This window comes from Seriola lalandi, unplaced genomic scaffold (assembly GCF_002814215.2).
Source record: "Seriola lalandi dorsalis isolate HSWRI2012SDOR001 ecotype SW California unplaced genomic scaffold, Sedor1 jcf7180002054981, whole genome shotgun sequence".
Lineage (NCBI taxonomy): Eukaryota > Metazoa > Chordata > Actinopteri > Carangiformes > Carangidae > Seriola > Seriola lalandi.
In genome coordinates this window covers 1,884,687-1,897,795 of record NW_019525661.1, presented here as the reverse complement: position 1 = coordinate 1,897,795, position 13,109 = coordinate 1,884,687, and the positions used below count along the sequence as shown (strand labels likewise).

At 40.3% G+C, this 13,109-nt stretch overlaps 1 protein-coding gene across 1 annotated transcript in view; it reads right to left on the bottom strand.

Annotated features, from left to right (window-relative positions):
• The window catches only part of LOC111648347 (cadherin-12-like), a 78,463-nt gene extending 72,333 nt beyond the window's left edge, over nt 1–6,130 (bottom strand). The window contains exon 1 of the mRNA XM_023398210.2: nt 6,010–6,130. The gene's annotated coding sequence lies outside the window, so the exon portion shown is untranslated. The remainder of the gene's footprint in view (nt 1–6,009) is intronic.
• Nucleotides 6,131–13,109: the final 6,979 nt, after the last annotated feature.

Genomic DNA, 13,109 nt, shown 5'->3' with positions numbered 1-13,109 from the left:
CCATCTCTCTATGACAGACTGAGTTTTTCCCAGAGATGTCTCAGTTGTTTTCTATGGCCACAGCTGAAGCTCCAGCCAACCAGCAGAGCTGTAGGAGATAACCAGTGATTTTTGATGTGACAGATAACCAGCTGAGGCTCCTGCTGAAGTTGAATGAGAGTATTACAGTGGGCTTCCTCTAACAACATTAGTTCCTTTATGAATAACCGCCTCTGCTGCTGTGGGCAAGCACTGCTGACTTAGCAGCAACCTCACTGCTGTTCACATCTGGGTGGTCCACTGGTGCATGAAATCATCACCAGATTCTTACATTAACACTAAATGATAAACTATATGATTAAAAAGCTGTGTTACATTGTATTACAGTTACAGTCTGGGTGAGCAATACGTTCCTTTGTCTCACTATATGTGACTATTACTGTGTGTTTCATTTTTCCTGATTTCTCTAATGACAAGGTGATTGGCCTCATTCAGGTTCTGTTTACACCTTAAAAAATGTAACACATTTTAATGTTTTTGCTCAGATCTGATAAAATATGTAAATGTTGATGACTTCGGTTTGATATCTGCAAATGCGACTTTTATCTAAACACACAGATCAAATATTCTCTGGTTACTGCACAACAAACTGGCCAGAATCCAGACAACCCTGAGGTAGCAGTAGCAGTAATCTTTAAGCCTACATTAAAACCAGGGCTCCTCTCTTTTCTTCTTTGCCCTTAATTTATTCCTCACATACTTCTAAATATGCCTCAGAAAGCAACAGCTAAAATGGTTATTACTGCCTGCTATGCATCCATTGCAGATGGTGATTTGCCTATGTGGCCTGTGGGTGTTGCTTGGTTATGTGGTTAACTGTAGCATTGCTGACTCATTGAAGTGTATGACATCTGAAAGTGTCTTCTTGTAAAGGGAATAAAACAAGGAGGTTAAATAATCACTTTAGCTCTTTGTAGTGAAAGCAGGAAATCCATGATTGTAGTGCAGATACTTTAGTGTACTGGGTCTGTTTTTTTTGTTCTGGGCCCCTTAGTTCTAATGATGGTCCATTTCCTGTTTAAACATGACTATGTCCCAGTTCACAAAGCCTGGTCCATAGAGAACTTGACTGGACAACCCCATCCAACACATTTCGGATGAAACACCAACAGTGAGCCAGGCATTACCAGTCAACACAGTGATTCTCCTGGACAAAAAAATCCCAACAATCCCAATCCATTTAGAGGCCATCGGCTGTTCCACAAAACATACCTTTTTCAGGTCAGTCTGCTCCAGACCTCTTTTATTTTACATTTCTAAACTTCTAAAAGACAAATTTATGTATTTCCTGATGTTCCCACTCTGATCTGTCCTCTCAAAGGACATCACAGCTATAGAACAACATTATATCTGACTTATGTCAGAATGTGAAGCAACTCACATGTATTACAGATTGTACTGTAACTTAATAAATGAGACCTGTCTCACTTGTTAACAGCCTGGACTGATTTCTATAACTCTTCTCAATACCTTGCTTCCACTCTCGTACAACCCCAAGGGAGTGCAACAGTAGCTAATATTAGCTTAGAATGAAAAACATGACAACAACACAGACTCCAACACAAACTTCACATACAGACTCCATGTAAGAACAAAAAGCAACAAGAAGAACTGTCTATGAAGCTCCTCTGGCCAAACGGGAATGGGAAAACTAGGGCCAACATAAGCTGATAACGATATTACACTATTTAAACCATAACACTAGTCAAACCTCCACACTTTTATCACTGTCCCAGAGAGAGTCTAATCGATAGTAACTAATATTGGTTACCTCATCTATCAACATGATGCCAGTCAATCACGTTCACTCTTGAGTGTGTCATAGTTTTGGCCAACGGCCAGGATACTCGCTCACGGCTTCCTACAGAGTGTGAGCAAAAGGATACTGACCTGTAGTTCAGTTAACGACCACACAAAGGTGTTGTGAATGTTACTCTTATAACCTTTGACAGTTTGGCTAGGTAACATTGTTCCAAAAAAACCCACCATGAACAGCTCAAATTTTGAGCTGTTCATGGTGGGTTTTTTTTTCCAGGACAAAGCTGTGTTTTGCCTTCAAACAGAAAATTTTTCATATAGTCCGCAACACTATCTACACTGGAGGACGGAGATATCCTGCATGCCCATGCTGCTGCCACCACCTTTAACCACTAGATGCCATCTACTACAGTGACATCCCGTGCATTACTTCAAACCTCAAGGTCTCTCACTGACTTTTTTCAAAGCTTTCAATAATTTGTTGAGCCAACACAAATGTCCTAAAAGTTATGATGAATGAAATGATAACGACTGAGCTCATATGTCAACAGATCTCCGTGGCATCTGAGAAAACTTCATTTTTTGGAGTAGATTGAGTGATATGGTTGAAAGCTGTGTAAAAAGTTGATGGGCCTGAAGTGGGATTTATTTTGTATGTGTTTTTTATTTTGTGAAATGTTTGCTCAAAAGAGCGGTGCAGACAGAGGTCCTGTAGCCTTTGACTCCATTTGTTTTGTTTAAAAGGGAAATACTGACATGGATGAGATGTTTACAGAACAAAGGTCACTTATATTTAATTACAAGGGAGAGATAGACTTTTTTTAAAACTTTATTCATTATTATGTACTGTATTATTTGGTTGCTGTATTTCATTTTCAAAAAGGCAGCAATAAATGACATTATTGATTTAATTTAATTACATCAGTAATCTCGTTAAATAAATTAATGCATGATAATCGTGAAACCGTGATTATTCCTCAGACTATAATTGTACCATGAAAATCTATAATCATTGCATCCCTAGTGGACAGCGTCCTTTTTTATGCTGCAGTCTGCTGGGGCAGCAGCATGTCAGACACGAACACGAAGAGACTGGACAAGCTGGTCAAAAACCTGGGTCTGACCTTGGCAGGAGTCTGGACTCACTCAGGACTGTTGTGGAGGGACGCATGCAATGTAAGATGGAGGCCATCTTGGACAATACCAACCATCCTCTCCACAACATTCCATCAGGCTATACAACAACTCAGCCAAAGGAAGTGGATCATGAACTGGACTCATTTAATGATTCTTTATTGTTTATAATTATTATTTATTATTTATTATTATTACTAATAAGCTGTTGGGCACCTGAATTTACTTTTGGGCAGGTGTTTTCAACATGCAGGAAAGTGAGCCTCCCCTCAGAGAACTCCCTCCCTGACCCTCAGGGGCAGGGAAGGACCGGGTGGATCAGTACGCTGCACATAGCTCTACAAAGAAGAAGCGGCACAAATGACTAATCCAAACATCTGAAGCGCATTTTCAGCTTACTCTGCTTGCGCGAAACAAGAGTGGATGTGCACTGTGTGCCCAAGTATGTAGGAACATATTACTCTCTCTATAATGGTCCTGAACATAACAGTGAAATACTGCAACACCGACTTCAGACCTCATTTTAAGACCAAGAGTTGTGCTTAAATGAGCGCAAGTGTATTAGATATTTAAACAACCTGGGTGCTGAATGGGAAAATGACAACTGAGTCAGTTGGAAACTAACACAGACACTTGTGTTGTGTTGCCGATTTGCGCCAGGTGTACAATAGAGCCATGTGTCTTTGATGCCCATTGGTGGTTGATGTGGGTATTCACTGTAGAAAGGAATAAACGTAGATCGTACTCCCTCTTTTTTCTGCTCGCCCATGACTCTGTCTCCTCTCTCACTGTAGCTACTAAAATTTGATCCATTTTGTGTCATGCATAGCTGAGTTAAGCTAATTAGATGTTTACAGTTATTTTTTCTCACACTGTGCCTCCCCTGAACTCTGGTGCCCCCCCAGGGAGGCACAGCTCACACTTTGACAACCGCTGCTTTAGGGGATAAATAAACTATCTATCTATCTATCTATCTATCTATCTATCTATCTATTTATCTATCTATCTATCTATCTATCTATCTATCTATCTATCTATCTATCTATCTATAAATTTGACTCACAATTGAACAAAGTAAAAATATTAAAATATGAAGAAAGTACAAATAATTCCATAAATCAGCATGATTGTCCCTCACAGTGCAGTTACAGATCTAGATCCAGACGATGATTAAAAACAAAGCACTCTTAACATTACTGGATCATGCAGCCTTGAAGACATGGTCCCTCTGAGTTCTTTCTAGTTTTCCACTTGTTTATGTATGCTATGCAGTGTTTCTCCTATATTCACTCAGCAGTGGCACACCACCACTGCTAGGCTATGAGTGCCGTGGCTAAAATTTCACATTATCATTAACATCAACATTAGCAGCCTGTTGATCATCAATAACAACAGGCTGCTAATGATTTTCACTTGCACACTGTGTGAGCGCGACAAATCTAAAACTATTCTTTATTGCTTCATTGCCTTCTAACTTTAAATGAATGATTTACGCTGTGGTTATGGCTGTTCTGTGTGACTGATGACTGTATGTCATTATGATTGCTGCCTGAACAACATAACTCACTTAAATTACATCTGCATTGAACAAAATAAACGACTCTGTTTGTGATACAAGTTACTTCCCTCTTGATCCGAACATAGACGCTTGTCTTTGTATGTGACACATTTTCCTCTCGTAACAGAATGACAGTGAATAAAGTTGTAAGAGGAGTTTATTAATATCTGACTTCAGCAAGTGTTTGTTTTTTCGCTTTGAATGTGAAGTGTGAAGAGTGTGAAGTGAGCGGAGTGGAAAGCTGTCTAGCTGGTGAACACAGTGGAACATTTAGCAGCTAAAGAGGTAACTCCTCAGGAGTCCATGGACACAGACACAACCACAAATGAAAGCTAATGTTTCTGTTTTTTCTGCTGGATGTGTCGCAACTTCATGAGGTGATGTTGTGTTTACAGCTTTTTGCAATCAATCAATGAAGGAAGGAGCAGAACTGTACACAGAGAAACATATCTGAATCAGCTGTAAAAAAAAAAAAAAATAAATAAATAAATGAAAAAAAAAATCTGATAATTTTAACTGCTGCATCTTTGCTTGTTTTCAGTTGCTCATCGTGACTTTCCCACAGTAACCTGGACTTTTTTGTTCCTAAATAGAGCTGTAGATTGTGTTCCTAGTTAAAACAACCAGTTCACACATTGGTTGATACTTATTTCTTCAATCACTACATCACTGATTTCTATCCATAAAGACAAACTCCACTCTAATACATCACAGCCAATAATTTCCTATGTAAACAGTGCACAGGGAAATTAATCTGTGTGATTCTCTTTTCAGAAACACTGTGAATGTTGTATTGTAACACTCATGCTGTTTCTGAGAATAGAATCACATTTCTCATGTGGCAGAATTTGATGAAACCATCATTAAAAAAAGAAAACAGTTACTTTGTTAATCACTGGGAAATAAAAAATAGCAGATATGTAAATGGCCTATTGTATGAGCTGTAATTTCCTTCGAGCTCTCCATCAGTGTTTGAGGCTCAGTTTCACAGTCCAGTTGTAAAAGCATGAAAATAGTCACCTCAAGAATATTTGAGGTTTTAAGGTGAGAATATAACAAAATGTGTAAATGTATATTTAAAGCAACACCATTGCACAAGTGCTATACTTCCTTTCATTTTTAATTTCTTTGAGCTTCACCTTTGTGTTCACAGACCAACCTGCTACACTAGATTCTAACTTCACATTGCCAAATCAGAAACTGATCAGAGGGTGAAAACCACAGGCATGTGCTTCCACACAAAGTGAACAGGCTCTCCTGTTTAGGAATGCGCAACATGTCCTGATTGCAGCTCCTCTACTGTAGCTGTCACTTCTTTAATTGATTTAAGAGAACTACGGGCTTCCCAACCCCCGTGCAGCTTACTGTCCCATCTCGCTCATTAAATACTTAAGGAATAACCTTGATACTTGGGAATACATGAACTAAACCATTATCATGAGACAGAGAAGCATCTCAGTGCCCTTTTGTACATGTTCTCATCAATAAGCAGTGCTAGGAGCGAAAAGCAGAGCAGTTACCTCACAAAAGCCTCAGTGTCCCTCCGAGCTGCTGCTGAGTAGATTAAGTCCAAATATTTCACATAACAATCTCTGTGGTGATTTCTCTCTCTCTCTCTGTTAGTTCACCCTGTTCAACTCAAACCACGCTGTGTGCCTTCTCCCCTCGCTTCCTTTTCTCTTATCTTCTCCGTGTATCCTCTCAGCTCTGTCTCTCTTTTTCCCTCTAAGTCCCTCCCTCTGTCAGCCTCTTTCTCTCTCTTACATGACCCCCCGTCCTCTCTCTCTCTCTCTATCCAGTCCTCACCAATTCTGTCCCTGTAATCCACCCTCTAGGTTTTTCTCTCACAATCAAATTTACTTTATTAGAAAAAACTGTAATTGAGCACTGTACTGAGTTGCCAAAGCAGGTTGTACAGTGACTGAAATGTATAAGAATTCTGAATTTTCAACAAAAAATTCAATGAAAAGATGTTTATAAGCTTAACAGCTAATTTGCAACAGCTATTACTTTTTGAAACATAATACAAATGAATGAAAATGTGTTGTTCATTTATATATCTTACTGCACAACATCAGCTTGTAGTGAATACAGTGTTATTAACTTTTAATGCTTATGTTTAGTTATTTACATTTAACTAAAACCACAGACTCTCCACATGAAGGAATGAGAACAGAGAAGGAGGGAACCAAGGAACCAGAGAACCGAAGAACCGGAGAATCAAAGAATCAGAGAACCAATGAACCAGAGAACCAAAGAACCAGGGAACCAATTGCTGTGGTGCTACAGAGACGCCCCGGACTACAAATCATATTCTCCAGACGTAAAGAACATGTTTGGTTGGAACAAGACTGACAACAATCACATCATCCTCCTTTTCCAGTAAAAATGAAAAATACAAAAACAAATGTTCCAACTGAAATTGTCACTCATATCGCAATATGTGCCAAAATAATCGCAAGATAATTTCTTTTGCATATCATGCTTCCCTACTTTAGCTGAAACTACAAAATGAGTGTTGATATCAGATTGTATTTAGATGTAACTGATGTCAGCAGTGTTAGCTTACAGTCATTTTGTTACAGATCTGTTGACACTCGTGCAGTTCCTTTGACCAAGTGGGTGATATTGTAGCTGTCAGAATAATAATAACAATAATAATAATAATAATGATAATAATAATAATATCTCTTACTTGGAATTACAACTCGGAGAATGATGTGTGAACTTGTTACAATCTGTGTGATAGAACTCAGGACATGAGGAGAGGTGAGAGGATACAGTTTACTATGATGACAGCGATAGCTCATACTCCAAAGTGAAAAAGGTCACCTATCAATAAGCCAGGTGGTCAGACTGAATGTGAAGCAGGTGAAAACACAGGTGAACACTAATCCCCCCTGAGGGGCTCCATTTAAGTCATGAACCCAATTTCCAAGTTGAAAAAACAAGCCAAAAATGAACCCAAACCTTTTTTTATTAGTCACTTTTCACATCATCTGCATCTGTGTGAATGTGTTTCCCCATGTGCCTGCGATCTGTGTGCAGTAACCTGTTATCTAGACCTGCCGGCTTCTCCATCCATCTGCCTGTCTGTGTCTAACAGCTGCAGCATGAACCTTATGCTAAGACCATAGACTAATTTTTATACTACTGGTGATTTTAACATTTAATACAACATTTAATCAGTTAGCTTTAGAAGAAGTTTATTAAGTTAGTTATTTAACTTTGGTCAGAGCTGCTGCTCCCAACAGAGAAACAACAGTGATACTGAAGAAAAGACAAATGAACATGACTGAATTATATTCAATGTCAGAGAAGAGTAAAAAATAAAGGAATGCATAGATGAGATTTATTCTTAATTTAATGTATTCTCTGTCTTGCTGTGTTGCTGTTTCTTTTTCAGCTCAGCCTGTTGTTGAAAATGTCACAAACTTCTATTTCTCTCTTTCTCTGGCAGAGCCTCACTCTCTGCTTCTTCCTCTCTTTTCATTTTATCTTATTCCCTTGTTCCCTCCCGCTCCACTACCTCCCCCTGCCCCCCCTGCCCGCCCATCCCTCCTCATAAAGATAGTTCAGAGTTGTTGAAGGTTTCAGGCAAACAGTCTGTTTCTCTGCTGGCTGTTTTCTCTGCATTGTAGCTGTTATCTGACTGCATCTCCCTTGAGGTTCTCAAGCAGGCCTCTCTCCCAGCACTTAATCACACGTACACATACACACACACACACACACACACACACACACACACACACACACACACACACACACACATACACACACACACAGAGTCTTACAAGTATGCCTGTTATGACAGCCAACAGTGACTCCTGCATGAATATGAGCACAAGCACAGGATGACTTTGGTGGTGTATGAAAAAAAGAAAGAAAAAAAGATGTCACGTATGCGCGCACACACACACACACACACACACACACACACACACAAAGCAACCCAAACATTAGTTATGTGTGACATACATGCTGGCTTGCACACACTGAAACACAATTCTGACGTGACCTGCATTCACAGCTAAACATGCAGCAGGTGAACAGACAAACACACACACACACACACACACACACACACACACAAAGGCTAAATTCTGGATTAGCATCCCGCTCGCGCTCCCTCCCCCATCTTAAAGCTTGACGCTGTAGGGGTCTCTGGTACTGCAAAGACCCTCATCTGTCCTCCATCTTAACCAATTACACACTTAACATGTGACAAGACGCTGTGTGTGTGTTTGTGTGTGTGTGTGTGTGTGTTCACGCGTCAGCCTGCCAGTCACTGCTATACATCTTTATAAATGTGTTTGTTGGGGCCAATCACATGCAGCCTCATTACTTGACAGTATGTATGGCTGAGCAGTTTGACAGATGATCAGAGATGTTCTGTATGTGTCTTTAATCTGAGCGCTAATCAGAAAAGATGCAGCTCTTAAATTTTTGATGGAGCCTTGATGGATGAATGTCCCTCTCTGCTGCCTGACCTAAATACAAACACTCCAACCTCCCTCTTGTATTGCTCCTACCATTTCTCTGTCTGATGTTCTTTCCTCTCTCCTTTTATCTCACTGATGTACTTTTGGGGTGTCCCTGCCTCTGTTTCTTTCACTTGACTCTCTTATCTCACTCAGCGCCTTTTTCAAAGCTGAGGAAAAGTCAAAGAGAGGTGAGAAGGACAAATACACATTTTAAGTAGAAATATTGATCTTAACAGTCATCAAGATCGCAAGAATTCATTCTATATCTATCTCTCCAATTAATGTGTATGTAGTGCTGACCAATAAGTCACACACACACACACACACATTTTCATCATCATCGTGATATGAACATGTGCAATAAAAAAATCGCAAATGACTGACTGAAATGAGTTAGAAAAATCCTTCTATTTTATTTACACGCACACTGCATTCACACAGGGTAGTCAAGGCGCAGTGCCTGTGACAAATAAAAAGGAAAAAAACGACTGTGTTTTGGTGTCCACTCTCCTCACATGAACACACACAGTGGACAGCACAGAGGCCGTGGTGCTGACTAGTGAGAAGTGAACTTTTTACCCAAGCAGACAACAACTACGGTCATAACGTAGCACTGTAAGTGTTACCTTTGCGAGTGAAAAGGCAATCAGCATCTTTCATCAATCCACCTGTTCAACAAGCTTTAAACACATAGAAAAACCATATTTATATATTATATCCCGTCCACCACGGTTTGTTTATATGCAAGCGCAGCATGCTAACGTTAAGCAAATAGTGAATTGTAATGAACAAGCTAAAAGGAAAACTTTGTGTGTGTAGACTGCAGCTTCATTTGACACAAACCTTTGTAAACTTATACGACAGACCCCACCCCCTGCAGCAGAGGGAGGAGCAGATGACCGATAGCTGATGTCAAGTTGTCATGAACAAGTTCATCTGTTGATCCAAGACACACCGAGCAAGAGAGAGAGAAGCCATCACGAACTGCTAAACTAAAGTAACCAGCTTAACTATTCAGATTTGAAAATGATTTTTATCTGCAGGTTCCAGGCACGAGCATGGGCACCATGCAACAACTTATTTGTTGGTTGTTTTGAAATAAATTTTGTCTTTAACTCAGCCACAAATACACATTTGTCTAAGATCATAACATGGTATTCATGTCACACCACGTTGAGGTCTAGTTGGGGTTTTGTCCTGTCTCTATGTTTTGTCTTGTCATTTCCTGTTTTAGTTTGAAAAGTAACTCTCCTCTCGTTTCAGGTCACTTGCCCTTCCTCATGTGTCTCGGTCTGATTGCCCTGAGTGTTTTCACCTGTTCCCCTTGCCCAGTGTTTAAATAGTCTGTGTCTCCCTTTGTCTTGTGCCAGTGTGTTTCGTCTGCACCTCAGCTCTTCGTCACAGCCCTTGTCACAGCGTTCCTTTTGTGTTCTTCTTCCTCCAAGTGAGAGTTTTGAGTTGTAAGTTTATATCCTAGTTTAGTTTCATAGTTAAGGATTTCATAGCCTTTTGTTTCCTCCGTGTGGAGTGATGTTTTGTTTACTCAGCTTTTATAGAGTAGAGCCTCTAGTTTTTTATTTACAGATAACGTTTAATAGCCCATTGTGTTTTCCTCCTTTTAGTGGAGTGATTATTATTTTGATATTTTTCATAGCCTCATGTATAGTGAGGACTAGGTTTATAGCCTATTTATTTCTCCACTTGGAGGCGCTCTGAAGAGACAATAAAAACAGTCAATTGAACCCTGCATCTGTGTCCTGAGTCCTTGCCTGGTCGTGACAATTCATAGATGACATCTTATAGATAGATACTTTATTTATCCCCTAGGGGAAATTCATGTGTCTATTGATAATAATGATAATAACAGTTGATAACAATTAAACAATAATAATTAGATTGGTCCACTTCCAGTGGGAGTGGGAACAAAGGATCTCCTGAACCTCTCTGTTCTGCAGCGCAGTGAGATGAGACCTTTGCTGCACCTGTAGCTGCTTCTCTGTCCTGCCAGAATGTTGTGGAGAGGAACGTTGGTATTGTCCAAGATGGCCTCCAGCTTACATTGCATGCGCCTCTCCACAACAGTCCTGAGTGAGTCCTGCCAAGCACAGACCCAGTCTTTTTGACCACCTTGTCCAGTCTTTGTGTTCATGTCTGACTTGCTGCTGCCCCAGCAGACTGCAGCTTAAAAGAGTACACTGACTGATAAAACATGTGCAGCATTTCACTGCAGACGTAAAAGGACCTGAACTACCTGAAGAATAAGAGCTGGCTCTGCCCCTTCCAGTAGATGGCATCCGTGTTCAGGGACCAGTCCAGTTTACTGTCCAGGTGCACACCTAGGTATTTATAAGTGTGCACCACCTCAATGTCCTTTCCTCAAATGTTGACTGGCTGAAGGGTGGGCCTAGACCTCCGAAAGTCGATGAGCATCTCCTTGGTCTTGGAGGTGTTCAGAAGGAGGCAGTTCTTGTCACTCCATTCACTGAAGGCCATCGTCAGATCCCTGTACTCCTCTTCCTGCCCGTTCCTGATACATGCCACAATAGCTGTGTCATCCGAGTATTTCTGGATGTGGCAGGACTCAGAGTTGTCATTCCCCCTCTCTCTGCCTCCCCTTTTCCTGTCTCTCTCTACTATTTTGTCCAATAAAGGCACAAAAAGCCCAAAAAAATATACTTAAAAAAAAAAAAAAAAAAAAAGTTCGCCGTATACAGGGTGAACAGGAACGGAGCCAGAACAGTCCCCTGTGGAGCCCCAGTGCTGCTCATCACTGTCCCTGAGACACAGTTACCCAGCCTGAAGTACTGTGGGCATATTGTCAGGTAATCCACAATCCAGGACGTGAAGCAGGGATCCACCATCTTCTATATCTATAATGGAAGTCCTGACGAACTGGCAGATTTCTTCACTCTGTTGAATAGTTTTGAAAGTAACCTACAATTTACATCAGACCATAGAACGGAAAAAGTGAGTTTCCTAGACGTGGGTTATGAAAAACAACTGCTCCCTCATAACAACACTTTACAGAAAGGACACTGACAAAAATACCTTGTTGTTGGCTTCAAGTTTTCACCCTACTCCCCAGTCAGTTTTAGGAAATGCCATTACACAGAAGATGGAAAAGGCTGTGGACACAAAAAACAGGTTTGCTCAGCGAGGATACCCATCACTGAATTTACCAGGCATGTGAATTGGCCCTTAAAAAAACGTGCTCTGATCTACCCCAAAAGAGTGCTAATTAACAGAAGACATTCTCAATCAAAAGTATCACCCAATATTCTGCTCACTCAGTTGCTATCATATCTTCTTTCAAGAAACGTTGACATATCATTAATTCTGACCCCGAACTTACTTCCATCTTCAAAGATCCATCCCTATTTGTAAATAAGAAGGGGAAAAACATAAAGGATTATCTGGTCTGTGCCAATTTCGATCATACAAAGAGATCAAGTTTGTTGACAGACACGTTTGCACCCTCTTCCGAATGGCAACTACCGCTGCAGCAGTTGCACACAGTGCAAAAACACCATTAAAACAGTCAGACTTCGAACCCATGGCTGCTGCAGTTAGGACTAAACCTATTTGGTACGCGCTCTACCAGGTGAGCCTCTATGGCGCCTAGCTGTACACTTTAATGTCCATGACATCTCCACACTATGTTTCTGAGGCATTGAACATGTCACTTTACTACCCACGGGGGGTGACTATGACAGACTCCTTAAACATTCTGGATGAAACATCACAATTAAATTGTTTGCTGTTAGTCAGACAGTGTGCAGGATTTCTTTTTTTGCCAAAAGGGAAAGCATAAAATATGTTATATGATGATAATAATAATATATGATAAAACTATTTAATCAATGAGCATCTTTAGGCTGCCAGTGTCACGCCTCAGGCTGTTAGTTAAGTTACTTTTGTTTCTCCTATTGTTTTTTGTCTCATATTTCCTGTTTTATTTTGAAACTCAACTCTTGTCTTGTTTCAGGTATTTCACTTCCTGTCCATGTTTGCCAGTTCGTGTTGTTCCCTTGTGACAGGGTACCAGCAATTCTTGTGTTTCCCTAGTGAGTTCTTATTGTTTTGTTTTTTTGAAAGATGTTTTGGGGCTTTTTGTGCCTTTAATGGAAAGGACAGAA